This window comes from Heptranchias perlo, unplaced genomic scaffold (assembly GCF_035084215.1).
Source record: "Heptranchias perlo isolate sHepPer1 unplaced genomic scaffold, sHepPer1.hap1 HAP1_SCAFFOLD_254, whole genome shotgun sequence".
NCBI lineage: Eukaryota > Metazoa > Chordata > Chondrichthyes > Hexanchiformes > Hexanchidae > Heptranchias > Heptranchias perlo.
The window spans coordinates 75,593-90,266 of NW_027139266.1; the positions used below are offsets into that span (position 1 = coordinate 75,593).

Here is a 14,674-nt window from a genome sequence, read left to right on the forward strand (position 1 = left end):
TTCACCTGCTCCGTGTGTGGGAAGGGATTCATTCGGTCATCCCACCTCCTGAGACACCAGCGAGTTCACTCTGATGAGAGACCTTTTAAATGTTCTGACTGTGAGAAGAGGTTTAAATGCAAAAGGAATCTGCTGACACACCAACGGACCCACACTGGGGAGAGGCCGTTCACCTGCTCCGTGTGTGGGAAGGGATTCACTCAGTCATCCGCCCTGCTGACACACCAGCGAGTTCACACTGGGGAGAGGCCGTTCACCTGCTCCGTGTGTGGGAAGGGATTCACTCAATCATCCACTCTGCTGACACACCAGCGACTTCACACTGATGAGAGACCTTTTAAATGTTCTGACTGTGAGAAGAGGTTTAAAAGCAAAATTGAACTGCTGAGACACCATCGTGCTCGCACTGGGGAGAGGCCGTTCACCTGCTCCGTGTGTGGGAAGGGATTCGCTCTGTCATCACACTTTCTGTCACACCAGCGAGTTCACACTGGGGAGAGGCCGTTCACCTGCTCCGTGTGTGGGAAGGGATTCGCTCAGTCATCGACCCTGCTGACACACCAGCGAGTTCACACTGGGGAGAGGCCGTTCCCCTGCTCAGTGTGTGGGAAGGGATTCACTTGGTCATCCACCCTGCTGAAACACCAGCGAGTTCACACTGGGGAGAGGCCGTTCACCTGCTCAGTGTGTGGGAAGGGATTCGCTCAGTCATCGACCCTGCTGAAACACCAGCGAGTTCACACTGGGGAGAGGCCGTTCACCTGCTCAGTGTGTGGGAAGGGATTCGCTCAGTCATCGACCCTGCTGAAACACCAGCGAGTTCACACTGGGGAGAGGCCGTTCACCTGCTCAGTGTGTGGGAAGAGATTCACTCAGTCATCGACCCTGCTGACACACCAGCGAGTTCACACTGAGAGACCTTTGAATGTTCTGACTGTGGGAAGAGATTTAAAATCAGAAACGAACGACTGAGACATTGACGCACTCGCACTGGGGAGAGACTGTTCACCTGCTCCGTGTGTGGGAAGAGATTCACTTGATCATCCCACCTTCTGAAACATTAACTTGTTGACACTATTGAGTGACCTTTTCATGCAGTGACTGTGAGAAGAGCTTTAAAAGTAGAAATGAACTGCTGACACATCAACGCATGCCCATTGGTTGAGAGACTGTTCACCTGCTCCGTGTGTGGGAAGGGATTCACTCAGTCATCACACGTGCTGAGACACCAGCGAGTTCACGAAATGAGCAGGTCCAACGAGCCGGTCTGTAACACAGGCCAATGACTCAGTGCAGCTCGTTACCCAGTCACTGGGCTCCGTTATAGCCTCTCCTGTCAGTAACACACAAAGAGAAATTGTAAATCTGAAACAGAAAGAGATAATGTATAACACTTCATATCAACCACCAGTTTTTCCCTCTTTCCGGCTTTTAAAACAATCTGTTTCACAGTTTGTCAAACCCGAAACAGCCTCTGGGATTTGCTGATTGAGAATTTCAGTGGAAATTGGGACCGTCATTAAGTATCGGAACAAATATCCCCGCTGAGGTTTCGGGATTGTTACTGGTTTATTTATATCAGTGAGTGACCGATTTTAAACTAGGTGAGGGTCTAAACCTAAGGTAAGAGCCTGGGATAGACAAGAGATTCTTCAATGTATCAAGTTAAATTACACTGATTCCACCAACACTGGACATCACATCCCTCAAACATTGTTACCTGTTACTGTATAAAACTGGTGAGGGTGGAAATGGGAAATAACTGAAAAAAAATTCATTGTTTCAAAGTTAATTCTGATCATTATTATTATACAAACATTCTACAGCCGGTCCCTTAAAAAGGACCCAATATCAAACCAGTCCCCAGTCCTTGGGCCTGTGCCGATGTTGTGATTTGCACCCGCTTCTGACTGACTTGGTATCAGACGCACTCCCGTCAACAGTAAACGGATGGAGCCGGATCCATAAGAGAAAATGAGGACCGAGCTCCGCGGTTCTCCCAGAGTGCGGGAGGCGGAGTAACAGCAGCAGACAGAGAGATCTCTCTAAACCAGCCGCTGCCGCCGGAGAGAAGCGAGTCCCGTTCCGAGCCGTGTCTGTCAGGCGCCCGCTGACCCTCTCTTCACTGAAGGGGACCGATTCAGCACCAACTCACACACCCACCATTGGATCATTGAATCACCTTCAACACCTGAATTACATCACCACTTAATCCTCTATACACGAGGAAATACAAACCTTGTCCACGCAACTTACCCTCATAATGTAACCATTTTAGCCCCGGTATCATTCTGGTGAAACTGCGCTGCATCCCCTCCACGGGCCAATATGTCTTTCCTGAGGGGTGTGCCCAGAACTGAATGCAATACTTTAAATGGGGTCTCACCAGAGCTTTCTATCTGGAACATATTTCCACGTCTTTGAATTCCAGTTCCCTTGAGATAAAGGCCAACATCACATTGGACTTTCAAATTATTTTTTTCAGCAGTCCACTGGCTTTTCGTGATTTCTGTACTTCGATCCCTAAATCTCTCTGCTCCTCCATAGTTCCGAGCTTCTCACCATTTAGAAAATACTCTGATCTGTATTGCTTCCGTCCAAAGCAGATGACTATATACTTCCCCATATTGAAAGTTTGAACAGGCTGGGGCTCTTCTGTATAGAAAAGAGGAGGCTGAGGGTGACCTGATATCGGGCTTTAAGATTATGTGAGGGCTTTATAGGTGAGGCACAGACAAGGTGTTCGCACTTGTGGGAGTGGGGACTCCAAAACGTTGGGGCCATGAATATAATCCAGTCACGAATGTATCCAATCTGGCATTCAAGAGAAACAGACTTCCCCAGAGAGTCGTTAGAATGTTCAACTCACCACCACAAGGAGCAGTTAAGGCGAATAGAATGGATGCATTTACGGGGAAGCTGGATAAGCACATAGAGGAGAAGGGAATATTAGAGTTTGCTCATGGGGTTAGATGAAGAGGGGTTGGAGGAGGCTCGTCTGCAGCATAAACACCGGTATAGTCTCGTTGGGCCGAATTGCCTGTTTCTGTGATGTACATTCGATGTAATTCTATGTAAGCTCCATCTGACACAGTTTTACCAACTCACTGAATCTATCAATTTCCCTTTGTAACTTTATGCTCCCATCTACACTACTCACTGCGCCTCCTAACTCGATGTCAGCGACAAACGTGAGTGTTCGGCTCTCTATTCCTTCATCTCCCTCATTTATACATATCGGAAAAAGCTGATGCCCCAGAACTAATCACATCCGGCCAATTTGAGTACATCCCTTATTATCCCGGGCCTCTGCCTCCCACCTTCTAACCAACTCCTGACCCATTTCAATAGGTTGCCTTAAATTCCACGCACTCTAATTTTTGTTGACAGTCTCTTATGTGGTCCCTTATTGGATGCCTTTGGAAGTCAATGTCCATCTAACACCCAGAGACACTCCATTATCGAGCACGTTAGTTACACCTTCAAAAAGTTCAACGAGCTTTGTTAGACTTGACTTCCCCTTTACAAATCCATGCTGGCTCTCTCTGATTACTCCATATTTATCCAAGTGCTCAGTCATTCTTTCCCCAATAACGGATACTGGTAACTTCCCCACAACAGGCGTCAGACTGATAGGCCTAGAATTTCCAACTTTATCTCTCCGACCCATCCGAAATAATGGAGTGACATTGACAATGTTTCAATTAAAGCAACAATTCCTGAATCAAGAGAGTTTTGATCGATCATGAGTAAGCATGTACAAGTTCCTTACCTATTCCTCTTATTCCCCCGGGATGGTAAACATCAGGTCCTGGAGATTTGACAATCTCCAATCTCATTATTTTCTCCATTGCCATTATTTTATTTACACTGAATCCCCTTGATTTATTTACAGTTTTCCTCGTGTCTCTGCTATGTTCGCCTCATCCTTTTCTATGAAGACCGATGCAAAGTAAATATTCAGCATCTCTGCCATTTCCTGATTTTCAATTACAATATCACCTCCATCTGTCTTTAAGGGTCCCACATTACTCTTAGTCACCCTTCTTTCTCTTAATATACCTGTAAATACCTTGATTGTTGTCGTTATTTTCCCTCAAGTTTTTTCTCCTTTTCCCTTTTTGGACCTCTTCGGTTTTTTCGTTTCAGCACCACAATAAACAAGACTTCGCTGTAAAGTTCGGCTCAATAGTTCTCCAATGTCAGAGCGAGAATTGTCTGAACCCCGAATTTATTTAATGTAACAAACACAAGCACACTTAATCATCCGTGTATCAACACACTGATGGATACACAAAGATAAACACAGCGAGAAATGCAGGCAGTATCAGGATGCACAGGTAAACGGACAAGGGAAAGAGACAAAGATAAAACGGTCTGTGCCTCAAACAGACAGTAACGTGTCGCTGATCGATATTAGTGAGACGAGGTGGGGAACAGGTGCTGTGAATTGGTGCTGTGGTTTAGTTGGTTAAAGCATCTGTCTTGTAAACAGGCGATCCTGGGTTCAACTCCCAGCAGTGCCTTATGTCACTTATTATTTTTACCTAATTTGTGGAATTAAGTGACAAAGTCACACTTTGGAATTGGTATTTGTTCAGGTTTGAGGAGGAAACCGATATCAGAATGACTGTTCAAAAACACCATTTCATCGCACAGACAGACCTCTCATAGAATGTGTCTGTAACACTTTAATTTAAGGACACGTTCTTGTTTCTGGGCTCGTCGGGGTCAGGGTATAATTCACGATTTATGTCATTGAGGAGCGAATGGTTGTCTCCTCGACCTCCGGATAACAGTGATAAAGTTCGAGGATACACAGAAGCGGACAGGGTGGTCGGCACTTTGGTCTTTCTCGTCTCTCTTCACTGACAGCAAAGTCACTGTGCGGCGTCCAGTCTAAAAATGACTGTGGTAATTATTCTATGAAGATTTAACCTGTTTGTGTGACAGTCCTGAGTCTACCATTTAAGGCAGGCGTTGACTCATTTAAAATAAACCCGCTTGAAATAAATGGGTTATGAATTGTGATTTCCGTGAAGCCAATGTTCCATTCCTTTATATGATTCATGTGCCTGCTCTCCGACAACAGGGGAAATGGTGGAATATCAGCTCTGCTCAGCCCGCAATGATCACGGTACATTTTCTTGCAGACAAAACACACATTGAAACCCTGGAACTTTGAGGTGATGAATCCTGAGGGAAAATAAAATTAGGGCTCGAAACATCAAACTTTTGCACCAACCGATAGCACCACCGAGACAGGTGAAGAAGTCACCCACTGAACCAGTAACTCACTGAGCTGAACTTTTTGATTGCAGTGACCAATAGAACAGCTGTCTACTGTCAGTTTACTTTTCCAAAATGAATGGTTGAAACTTGCAGGAGTGAAAATCCAACGAGCCGGTCTTCACTCTTAAACCAGCAACTGTGAAGTTAAGAGAAACGTGCCGGAGAAATACTCGATTTCAGCGCGGTGACACTGGACCAGAGTAAAGCTCAGTTAATATGATCGCCGAGTGGCGAGAGGGTGGATTTGGAATTCCTGAGCGACCGCACTGCGCATTTTCCAGATCTGCTTGGAGCACCAATCCCTTCAATTCATCACTTACAGGGACAATTCGATTCTCGGTTTCTTTTCCCTGAGGCTTCGTGAAATTTTAAAAATTGAAAGCGACCAATATCAGAGCGAACTTCGTCACCGACATGCTCACAGATACAGAGCGGCCACACTCTGCTTCAGTGAGATGAAAACCCAGAGCGGTTTCAAGCTCGAATGCAATTGGAAGCAAAGCTCATTCAATGAAAGTGCAGGTCATTGAGGTGCCTTTAAAGTCCTGATTGTTTGAACTGAATTTCTTCCGAAAGCGCTTCAGATTCAGGTGGAGTGATTTGGGGACTTCCTTTCCCTCTTCGCAAAAGTTTGTACCGCAGCTCAAGATCAATAGTCCCGGGATAAATTAGGGATTCGCCGGGGTATGAACCTCGCATCGAGAATTATACCCCGACCTCAATGAGCCCAGAAACAAGAACGTGTCGTCACATTCACGTGTCACGGTCACATTCTAAACTGGTTTGTCCTGTGCTGTACATTACTGTCTAAATATTACAGATAAGCAGAGCACTTGAGCTGTCACAGCTGTGACTTTGACTTTTCTCCCTCTCCTCTCGATCTCCCCGGCAACTGCCACTAACCACAATCTTCTCTCACACTTCTCCATCAGGAAGTTCCGAGCCTCAGTTTTCAAATGAAATAACGCCCATCTCTTCAATCACCGACAGCCCAGAGAGAGTTTCATAATTTCAGCTCCCACTTTACCCAAATCCTCCTTAAAGTCGCATGAAAATAATTATCCTTAAGTAAACAATAATATAATTAAAAGTTCTTATCGTCTGGGGTTTTGTTTCAGAAGCCACGGCTTTTAAAGATCACTGCGGATGTTTAACGAATCGCCTCTTGTTTGGAGGTTTCTGTGTGGGAAAGATCAGGAAGTGATAATTGAGAGACCGAGGATGAAGCTGTTTGATGGGAGCACTGGGGACACAGACCGTGCGCGGCTCCAGTGGAGCAATCGGTCAGCGCACGTTATTTCTACAATAATTATACACTCGAGAAATGCTGGGGTTGTGAGTTTCAGCGCCATCTAAAGTAGTTGAACCTTCTAAACATTTTGACTGGAGTTCAAGGTACAACTGGTTCCATAACACATCGACTTCTTCATGTCCCCATGTGGGCACTGAGGCTCCTCGGGCCTCCCGTCTTGCAATAGCACTCTGTACAGTTGTAGCATGACTTCCCTGCTTTTATACTCCATCCTCCTAGAAATAAAGGCCAATATTCCGTTTGCCTTCCGGATTACCTGCTGCACTTGTATGTTGACTTTTTATGTTTCATGTACGAGGACACCAAGGTCCCTCTGTACCGCAGCATTTTGTAGTATTTCTCCATTCAAATAATATTTTGCTTTTTTATTTTTCCTCCCAAAGTGGATGACTTCACATTTTCCCACATTATATTCCATCCACCAAATTTTTGCCCATCCGTTTAACCTGTCAATATCTCTTTACAGACAAGTTGTGTCCTTATCGCAACTTGCTTTTCCACCTTTCTTTGTATCATCAACCAATTTGGCCACAAGACACCCTGTTCCTTCATCCAAGCCATGAATATATATTGTAAATAGTTGAGGCCCCGGCACTGATCCCTGCGGCACCCCACTCATTGCAGGAAATTCCGATAAATTCCTGCTGCTCCAATTGGTCCGGATATCTCCTTAATCACCAGGGCGGGGTTAATGGTGAAACTGACGGTCCTGTGGTGCAGTTGGAAAATAAACATTAATTGAACCCGTCAGTTGCAACAATTAATAAAACGAAATTAATAAAAGTTAATGAAAAAAATATTTTCTGGAGTTCACCAAAGTTGGGGGGGGGAGCTTCTATGCTGTGTGTTTGTGCCGATTTAAATAGCTAGGCTTTCAGTTTATTTTCAGTTTATTTTATTATCCTTGGTCCAAACGCGCTTTTCCTGCTTCCAATGTCTTTGTTTTTCGGCCTGATATTAAGATCATCAATGGCGGCTGCATCACCCAGCATGCAGCGCGGTTCAGATTGTGCCCTATCTGAATCAGTGGAGCCCAGCGCGCAGGCGCAGTAGTGACTCATTATCGGGCAGTGTGTCCTGAGCATGCGCGGCCAGTCGAGGCTGCGGGAGGAGCGCGTTCGGTGCAGGTCAGAGGATCGGAGCAAGAGGCTCAATAAACCCCGGGGCCCGGGTCCGGGCTCAGGCCCAGGCTCAGGCTTTACAAACCCCGAGTGCGGCCCCAGACCCGAATATAAAACAGTGAACATTATCCCCCCCTCACTCCCCGCCAGGAAATGAAGGGGAAATGGGGATCGGTCAGGGAGCGTCTGTAAATGAAGGAGAAATGGTGATCGGTCAGGGAGCGTCTGTAAATGAAGGAGAAATGGTGATTGGTCAGGGAGCGTCTGTAAATGAAGGAGAAATGGTGATCGGTCAGGGAGCGTCTGTAAATGAAGGAGAAATGGTGATCGGTCAGAGAGCGTCTGCAAATGAAGGAGAAATGGTGATCGGTCAGGGAGCGTCTGTAAATGAAGGAGAAATGGTGATCGGTCAGAGATCATCTGTAAATGAAGGAGAAATGGTGATCAGTCAGAGAGCATCTGCAAATGAAGCAGAAATGGTGATCGGTCAGGGAGCATCTGTGAATGAAGGAGAAATGGTGAATGGTCAGGGAGCATCTGTAAATGAAGGAGAAATGGTGATCGGTCAGGGAGCATCTGTAAATGAAGGAGCAATGGTGATCGGTCGGGGAAGGTTTGTAAATGAAGGAGAATTGATGATCGGTCAGCAAGCATCGACAAATGAATGAGGAATGGTAATTGGTCAGGGAGCGTCTGTGAATGAATGAGGAATAGTGATCGGTCAGGGAACGTCTGTAAATGAAGGAGAAATGGTGATCGGTCAAAGAGCGTCTGTAAATGAAGGAGAAATAGTGATCTCTATATCTTCAGTCATCCAGGGAGCTCTAGCTTTGGATGCTGTTACTTTCCTCCTCGTGGGAATCTGTCTACTCTGTCCCCAAACCCACTCCTCCTTGAAGGCCTCCCACTGTTCAATTACTCTTCTGCCTGCCAATTTTTGATTCCAATCCACCTGGACAAGATCCCTTTTTAACTCACTGGAATTAGCCCTCCTCCAGTTAAGAATTTTCGTATTTGACTGTCCCCTGTTCTTTTACATAACTGTTCTAAACCAAATGAGATTATGATCACTGATGCCCCACTGAAAGATGCTCCACCTGCCCCACTTCATTCTCCACACCGAGCCCATTGCTGTACTCACATTCACTCTCTCACATTCAATCTCTCACATTCACTGTCTGACATTGACTCTCTGGCATTCACTGTGTCACATTAACTCTCTCACGCTCTCTCACATTCATTCTCTCACTCTCTCTCACCCTTTTACTCATGGTTTAGGGCCACTGAAAGATGACACGATGGGTTTGGATTTCCGCACAGGGAGGAGGGAGATTGTGTGGGATGGAGATTTACATCTTTGGAGGAACAAGAGAGGAAAGAATGTTCCATAGAAACTAGAATTGTCTATTCTGAATTTCTATCCTGTACTTACAGTCATGACTTTTCTGAACTCCTTTTGCAGGGTATTAGAAGGGGAGGATTTGCAGAGGGAAACTCAAATCAAAAATCACGTCTGATCTGACAGAGTCACTCGATTCATCAGAACCTGAATATCATCGGCCTTTGAATGTGGAAGGAGAAATGTTTGTCTGTTCTATCTGTGGGAGAAGATTTCAAACATCAGTGTGAGTGGAAAAGCACCGAGACACACACACCCGAGTGAGAGTGTTCCAGTGCACTGACTGTGGAAAGAGCTTTAACCAGTTACACAGCCTGAAAAAACATCGCACCATTCACAGCCGGGAGAAACCGTACACGTGTTCTGTGTGTGGACGAGGCTTCAACTGATCGTCCAACCTTGAGAGACACAAGGACACCCAGACCATGGAGAAACCGTGGAAATGTGGGGACTGTGGGAAGGGATTCAATCACCCGTCAGAGCTGGAAACTGATCGACACTCTCACACTGGGGAGAGGCCGTTCACCTGCTCCGTGTGTGGGAAGAGATTCACTCAGTCTTCCAACCTGCTGACACACCAGCAACTTCACTCCGGCGAGAGACCTTTTAAATGTTCTGACTGTGAGAAGAGGTTTAAAAGCAAAATTAATCTGCTGACACACCAACGCACTCACACTGGGGAGAGACCGTTCTCCTGCTCCGTGTGTAAGAAGAGATTCACTCAGTCATCCCACCTGCTGAGACACCAGCAAGTTCACACTGGGGAGAGGCCGTTCTCCTGCTCCGTGTGTGGGAAGAGATTCACTCAGACTTTCAACCTGCTGATACACCAGCTTGTTCACTCCGATGAGAGAAGTTTTAAATGTTCTGACTGTGAGACGAGGTTTAAAAGCAAATTTAATCTGCTGACACACCAACGCACTCACACGGGGGAGAGGCCGTTCACCTGCTCTGTGTGTAAGAAGAGATTTACTCGGTCATCCCACCTGCTGAGACACCAGTGAGTTCACACTGATAAGAGACCTATTAAAGTTCCGACTGTGGGAAGAGGTTTAAAAGCAAAAGGAATCTGCTGACACACCAACGCACTCACACTGGGGAGAGGCTGCTCACCTGCACCGTGTGAGGGAAGGGATTCACTATTTCATCCAAACTGCTGATGCACCAACTTGTTCACACTGGGGAGAGACCTTTTGAATGTTCTGACTGTGAGAAGACCTGTAAAAGCAGATACCAACTATGGAGACATCGACGCATTCACACTGGGGAGAGACCGTTCACCTGCTCCATGTGTAGGAAGAGATTTACTCGGTCATCACACCTTCTATCACACCAGCGAGTTCACTCTGATAAGAGACCTTTAAAATGTTCTGACTGTGGGAAGAGATATAAAAACAACAGGAATCTGCTGACACACCAACGTACTCACCCTGGGGAGAGACTTTTTAAATGTTCTCACTGTGAGAAGGGCTTTAAAAGCACAAATGATCTGCTGAAACACCAACACACTGACACTGGGGAGAGACTGTTCACCTGCTCCGTGTGTGGGAAGGGATTCACTCAGTCATCACATGTGCTGAGACTCCAGCGAGTTCACATATGACTGCAGGGGTTGGATTCTGCTGTTAATCCCATCCAGGACTGAACCATGTTCATTCTGACAGTTGAGGTTTGTTTCTGCTGATGTTAATAACCCCTATAACTGGGCTGGAGTTTAATATTCTAGATATCTGTTAAATAAATCAGCTTCATTTTTAACACTTTATTGTAGATTTTGGTCTTTCCCACCTGAGTGTTAAGCATCACCTGACTGGAGCTCAGAAAGGACAATCTGGGGGGAGGATCGTCCGGTGGGAACAGAACTTCAGCCTGGACACAGTCCTTCAGGGCCACACTGAGAGGGGCAAACGGCACTTTGGTCTTTCTCGTCTCTCTTCACTGACAGCAAAATCTCCGTGTGGGTTAATCTTGAGGCGTGTAAGAAATGTGCCCCAGCCGCTCTCTTCCATGGTTCAGAGCTTCTCGGAACGGAACAGAAGCCTCCTGTACAACGGTGTTTAGAGACAGGAAGAACAATGTGCAATGATTAACCCATTAACAGATAGAATTTAGGATAATTATAATCAACAGTGGAAGTAGAATCAAATGTACTGTGAATCTATGTATCTATAAATGTAAACTGTACTGTGTATTAATATAGAATGAACCATGTAACGTGTGTTCAATAAGAAAGTGCTGGTGGGCCGAGAAGGATGCATGATGGTTATTATAGTCAAGTTTGCAGTTAAAACTAAAAGGATGCTGACAACAGTAAAATGGGAATGAACAGACCTAAGGGAGGAATGTGCTGTAATAGCATAATGTCTAAAAGACATGTCGATAAAGGGACTGAAGGTTCATTAAATCAAGGAGTCACTCAGGCTCAGGCCTCTCTATCTCGAGCCTCCACAAGCCAGTGAGCAGAAGTCTGTTTATACAAACGGTTCTGTGAAGACTGGCAATGTAAACTCTAAATAAGGTTCTGTTAAGTCTGTAACAACAAGGCACGGATGGGACCAGGAGTTATGCTTGGAATGTAACTTCTGAAGGTTGAGAGACATGAATAATGGTCAGGCTGAGAGATGTGGATGTGAGAGTGAACTGCTCATAAACTGAAAAAGGGAATAAGAAGAGACCTCAAAAGCTGAGGAAGGCGAACAAGATTCTGGCAAGGAAGAAGAGAACTTTTCAGTCAACAGATCACAGCACGAGAGAGAGAGAGAGAGAGACCGCACTGTAGTCACTTGGAGGGATAGAGAGAGAGAGAGAGAGAGACCGCACCGTAGTCACTTGGAGGGAGAGAGAGAGAGAGAGACCGCACCGTTGTCACTTGGAGGGACAGAGAGAGAGAGAGAGAGAGACCGCACCGTAGTCACTTGGAGGGACAGAGAGAGAGAGAGAGAGAGACCGCACCGTAGTCACTTGGAGGGACAGAGAGAGAGAGAGAGAGAGACCGCACCGTAGTCACTTGGAGGGACAGAGAGAGAGAGAGACCGCACCGTAGTCACTTGGAGGGACAGAGAGAGAGAGAGAGAGACCGCACCGTAGTCACTTGGAGGGACAGAGAGAGAGAGAGAGACCGCACCGTAGTCACTTGGAGGGACAGAGAGAGAGAGAGAGAGACCGCACCGTAGTCACTTGGAGGGATAGAGAGAGAGAGAGAGAGAGACCGCACCGTAGTCACTTGGAGGGAGAGAGAGAGAGAGAGAGACCGCACCGTAGTCACTTGGAGGGAGAGAGAGAGAGAGAGAGAGACCGCACCGTAGTCACTTGGAGGGAGAGAGAGAGAGAGAGAGACCGCACCGTAGTCACTTGGAGGGATAGAGAGAGAGAGAGAGAGAGACCGCACCGTAGTCACTTGGATGGACACTCCCGAGGTTTCAAGGAACACTCACTATTTCTCTTTGTTAAGTATCACCTTTTTGCACTAATTGTCACGTGATTAATAAATCGGTTTTGCCTTTAACCGTAATACCAGTACCAGTGGTGATCTTGTTGTTGTCACGAACCAGTCCTTAGATTGGATTAGATTATAATCCTGAAAATAGTGGTTTAAATCCTACAATTGGCGACCACGAAGGGACTATTTCTGACAACAGCGAAAACCTGGTGGGGGATAGTTACATAATATAAATTGATTATTTCTCCAGTGAAATGCAGTGAGTGGGGGATAGTTACATAATATAAATTGATTATTTCTCCATTAAAATGCAGTGAGTGGAGGATAGTTACATAATATAAATTGATTATTTCTCCATTAAAATGCAGTGAGTGGAGGATAGTTACACAATATAAATTGATTATTTCTCCAGTAAAATGCAGTGAGTGGAGGATAGTTACATAATATAAATTGATTATTTCTCCATTAAAATGCAGTGAGTGGAGGATAGTTACACAATATAAATTGATTATTTCTCCAGTAAAATGCAGTGAGTGGAGGATAATTACATAATATAAATTGATTATTTCCCCATTAAAATGCAGTGAGCGGAGTGCACACCCACCACGGGTGGCCTCATAAAATGAGGACAATCAGTTCTTCTTTCCTTGGTGAGAGGTTTCTTTAATCTGGGGATTTTGTTCAGTGGTCGAGCGCATGTTTTTGCATGTGTTGAGGTCCTGGGTTCAACTCCTAGTATCTCCCTAAATAATTTTTCACCAGAATTCCCCACGGAAAGTTGAATGACGCTTTTTGAGCTCAGCGAGTTCCAACTTCTGAGGCTCCACAAGCATTAAATTGTCCCGGAGCGGGACTTCATCTCACGGTCCCCTCAACAGCTCAACTCAAAGCAGCCGCCGACTGAGGGGAATGTGTGACGGTGCAATATCGAGCGAGCAGTCCCAGCTCTTGTTCCTGTTTGACGCTCTGTCATTTTTCCATCTCACTTTATGATTCAGAGGTTGGATTTCAGTCTTGTCACTGACCATTAGCGATTGGGTTTTTTTATTTCCACAGACTTTTTTTTGGAAAGTTCAAAGTAAAGAGGAGCAGAAACCCCGTGAACTGAAGCAGAGGTTGAACATTGTGAACACGCGGGACCGCTGGGCATCTCGATATCCTGGAGAGACGGAGCAGAAAGCTCACGGCTTCACTTCGAAAGTGTCTGCTTGTTTATTTCTCAGGTTCCTTTTGCTCCGTGGGGATGTAGCTCAGTGGAAGAGCGCATGCTTTGCATGTATGAGGTCCCGGGTTCAATCCCCGGCATCTCCAAACAAGTTACATTTCCAGTTTTGGATTCAACTGTGAGAATATCATCTGAGACTCGCCTCACATTGACACACAAGGAGAGACAAGAGTTTCTTCACCTCGCGAAAAACCGAACGCTCCGCACAGAATATAATTCAATGGGAGAGCGCCCACGGTGTTTCAATGGCTCCCATCTCATGGTTGATCAGCTTGCCCAGTGATTGATTATTTCCAGTTTCACAGATTGGGGGGAAGCAGCGGACCGGCGTTCCGACCACAAAGAGGGAAGAATAGTCTGGATGTTGGGAGCTTCTTCTTTTCCCAGAGAGGACTGAGCATCTGGAATGTATTCCCGGCTGGTGCGGTGGGTGCTGACTCTCTCTGGTGCGGCGGGTGCTGACTCTCTCTGGTGCGGCGGGTGCTGACCCTCTCTGGTGCGGTGGGCGCTGACTCTCCGCCTTTTTTCTGTTTTTTTTCTGGTTTGTGACCGCTCCCAGGAGATTCCATGTTCCCGGTGGGTGGGGCTGGTGGTGTGTGTAGGAAGTGTCCAGTCACGATGCTCCAGGCATGTGGGGCAGGATTGATGAACGAGCTGGTCTTTTCCTGCCCGTCATGTCCGTCTGTAACCCCAGATCGTCAAGGTGTTTTTAGTGAAGTGATCTTTAAGCACAAAACCCTCACCTGGGACAAGTCCTGCGTCCGTCGAAAGTGAAATGAGACTCAATGCTGTCTGTGCCTCACCTCGTCCTCCTCCTTTTACATTATTATATTGTCCGCACACAGTGATATGTTTGGTTAAGATGAAAATACAAATTATCTGGGCT

General features: G+C 46.1%; 2 non-coding genes across 2 annotated transcripts; both read left to right on the forward strand.

Moving 5' to 3' along the window:
• The first annotated feature begins 4,452 nt into the window (after window positions 1-4,452).
• Window positions 4,453-4,526, forward strand: trnat-ugu (transfer RNA threonine (anticodon UGU)). The gene has a single exon. It is a non-coding gene; the product is annotated as a tRNA-Thr (tRNA).
• Window positions 4,527-13,802: 9,276 nt separating this feature from the next.
• Window positions 13,803-13,874, forward strand: trnaa-ugc (transfer RNA alanine (anticodon UGC)). Its single transcript has one exon. It is a non-coding gene; the product is annotated as a tRNA-Ala (tRNA).
• Window positions 13,875-14,674: the final 800 nt, after the last annotated feature.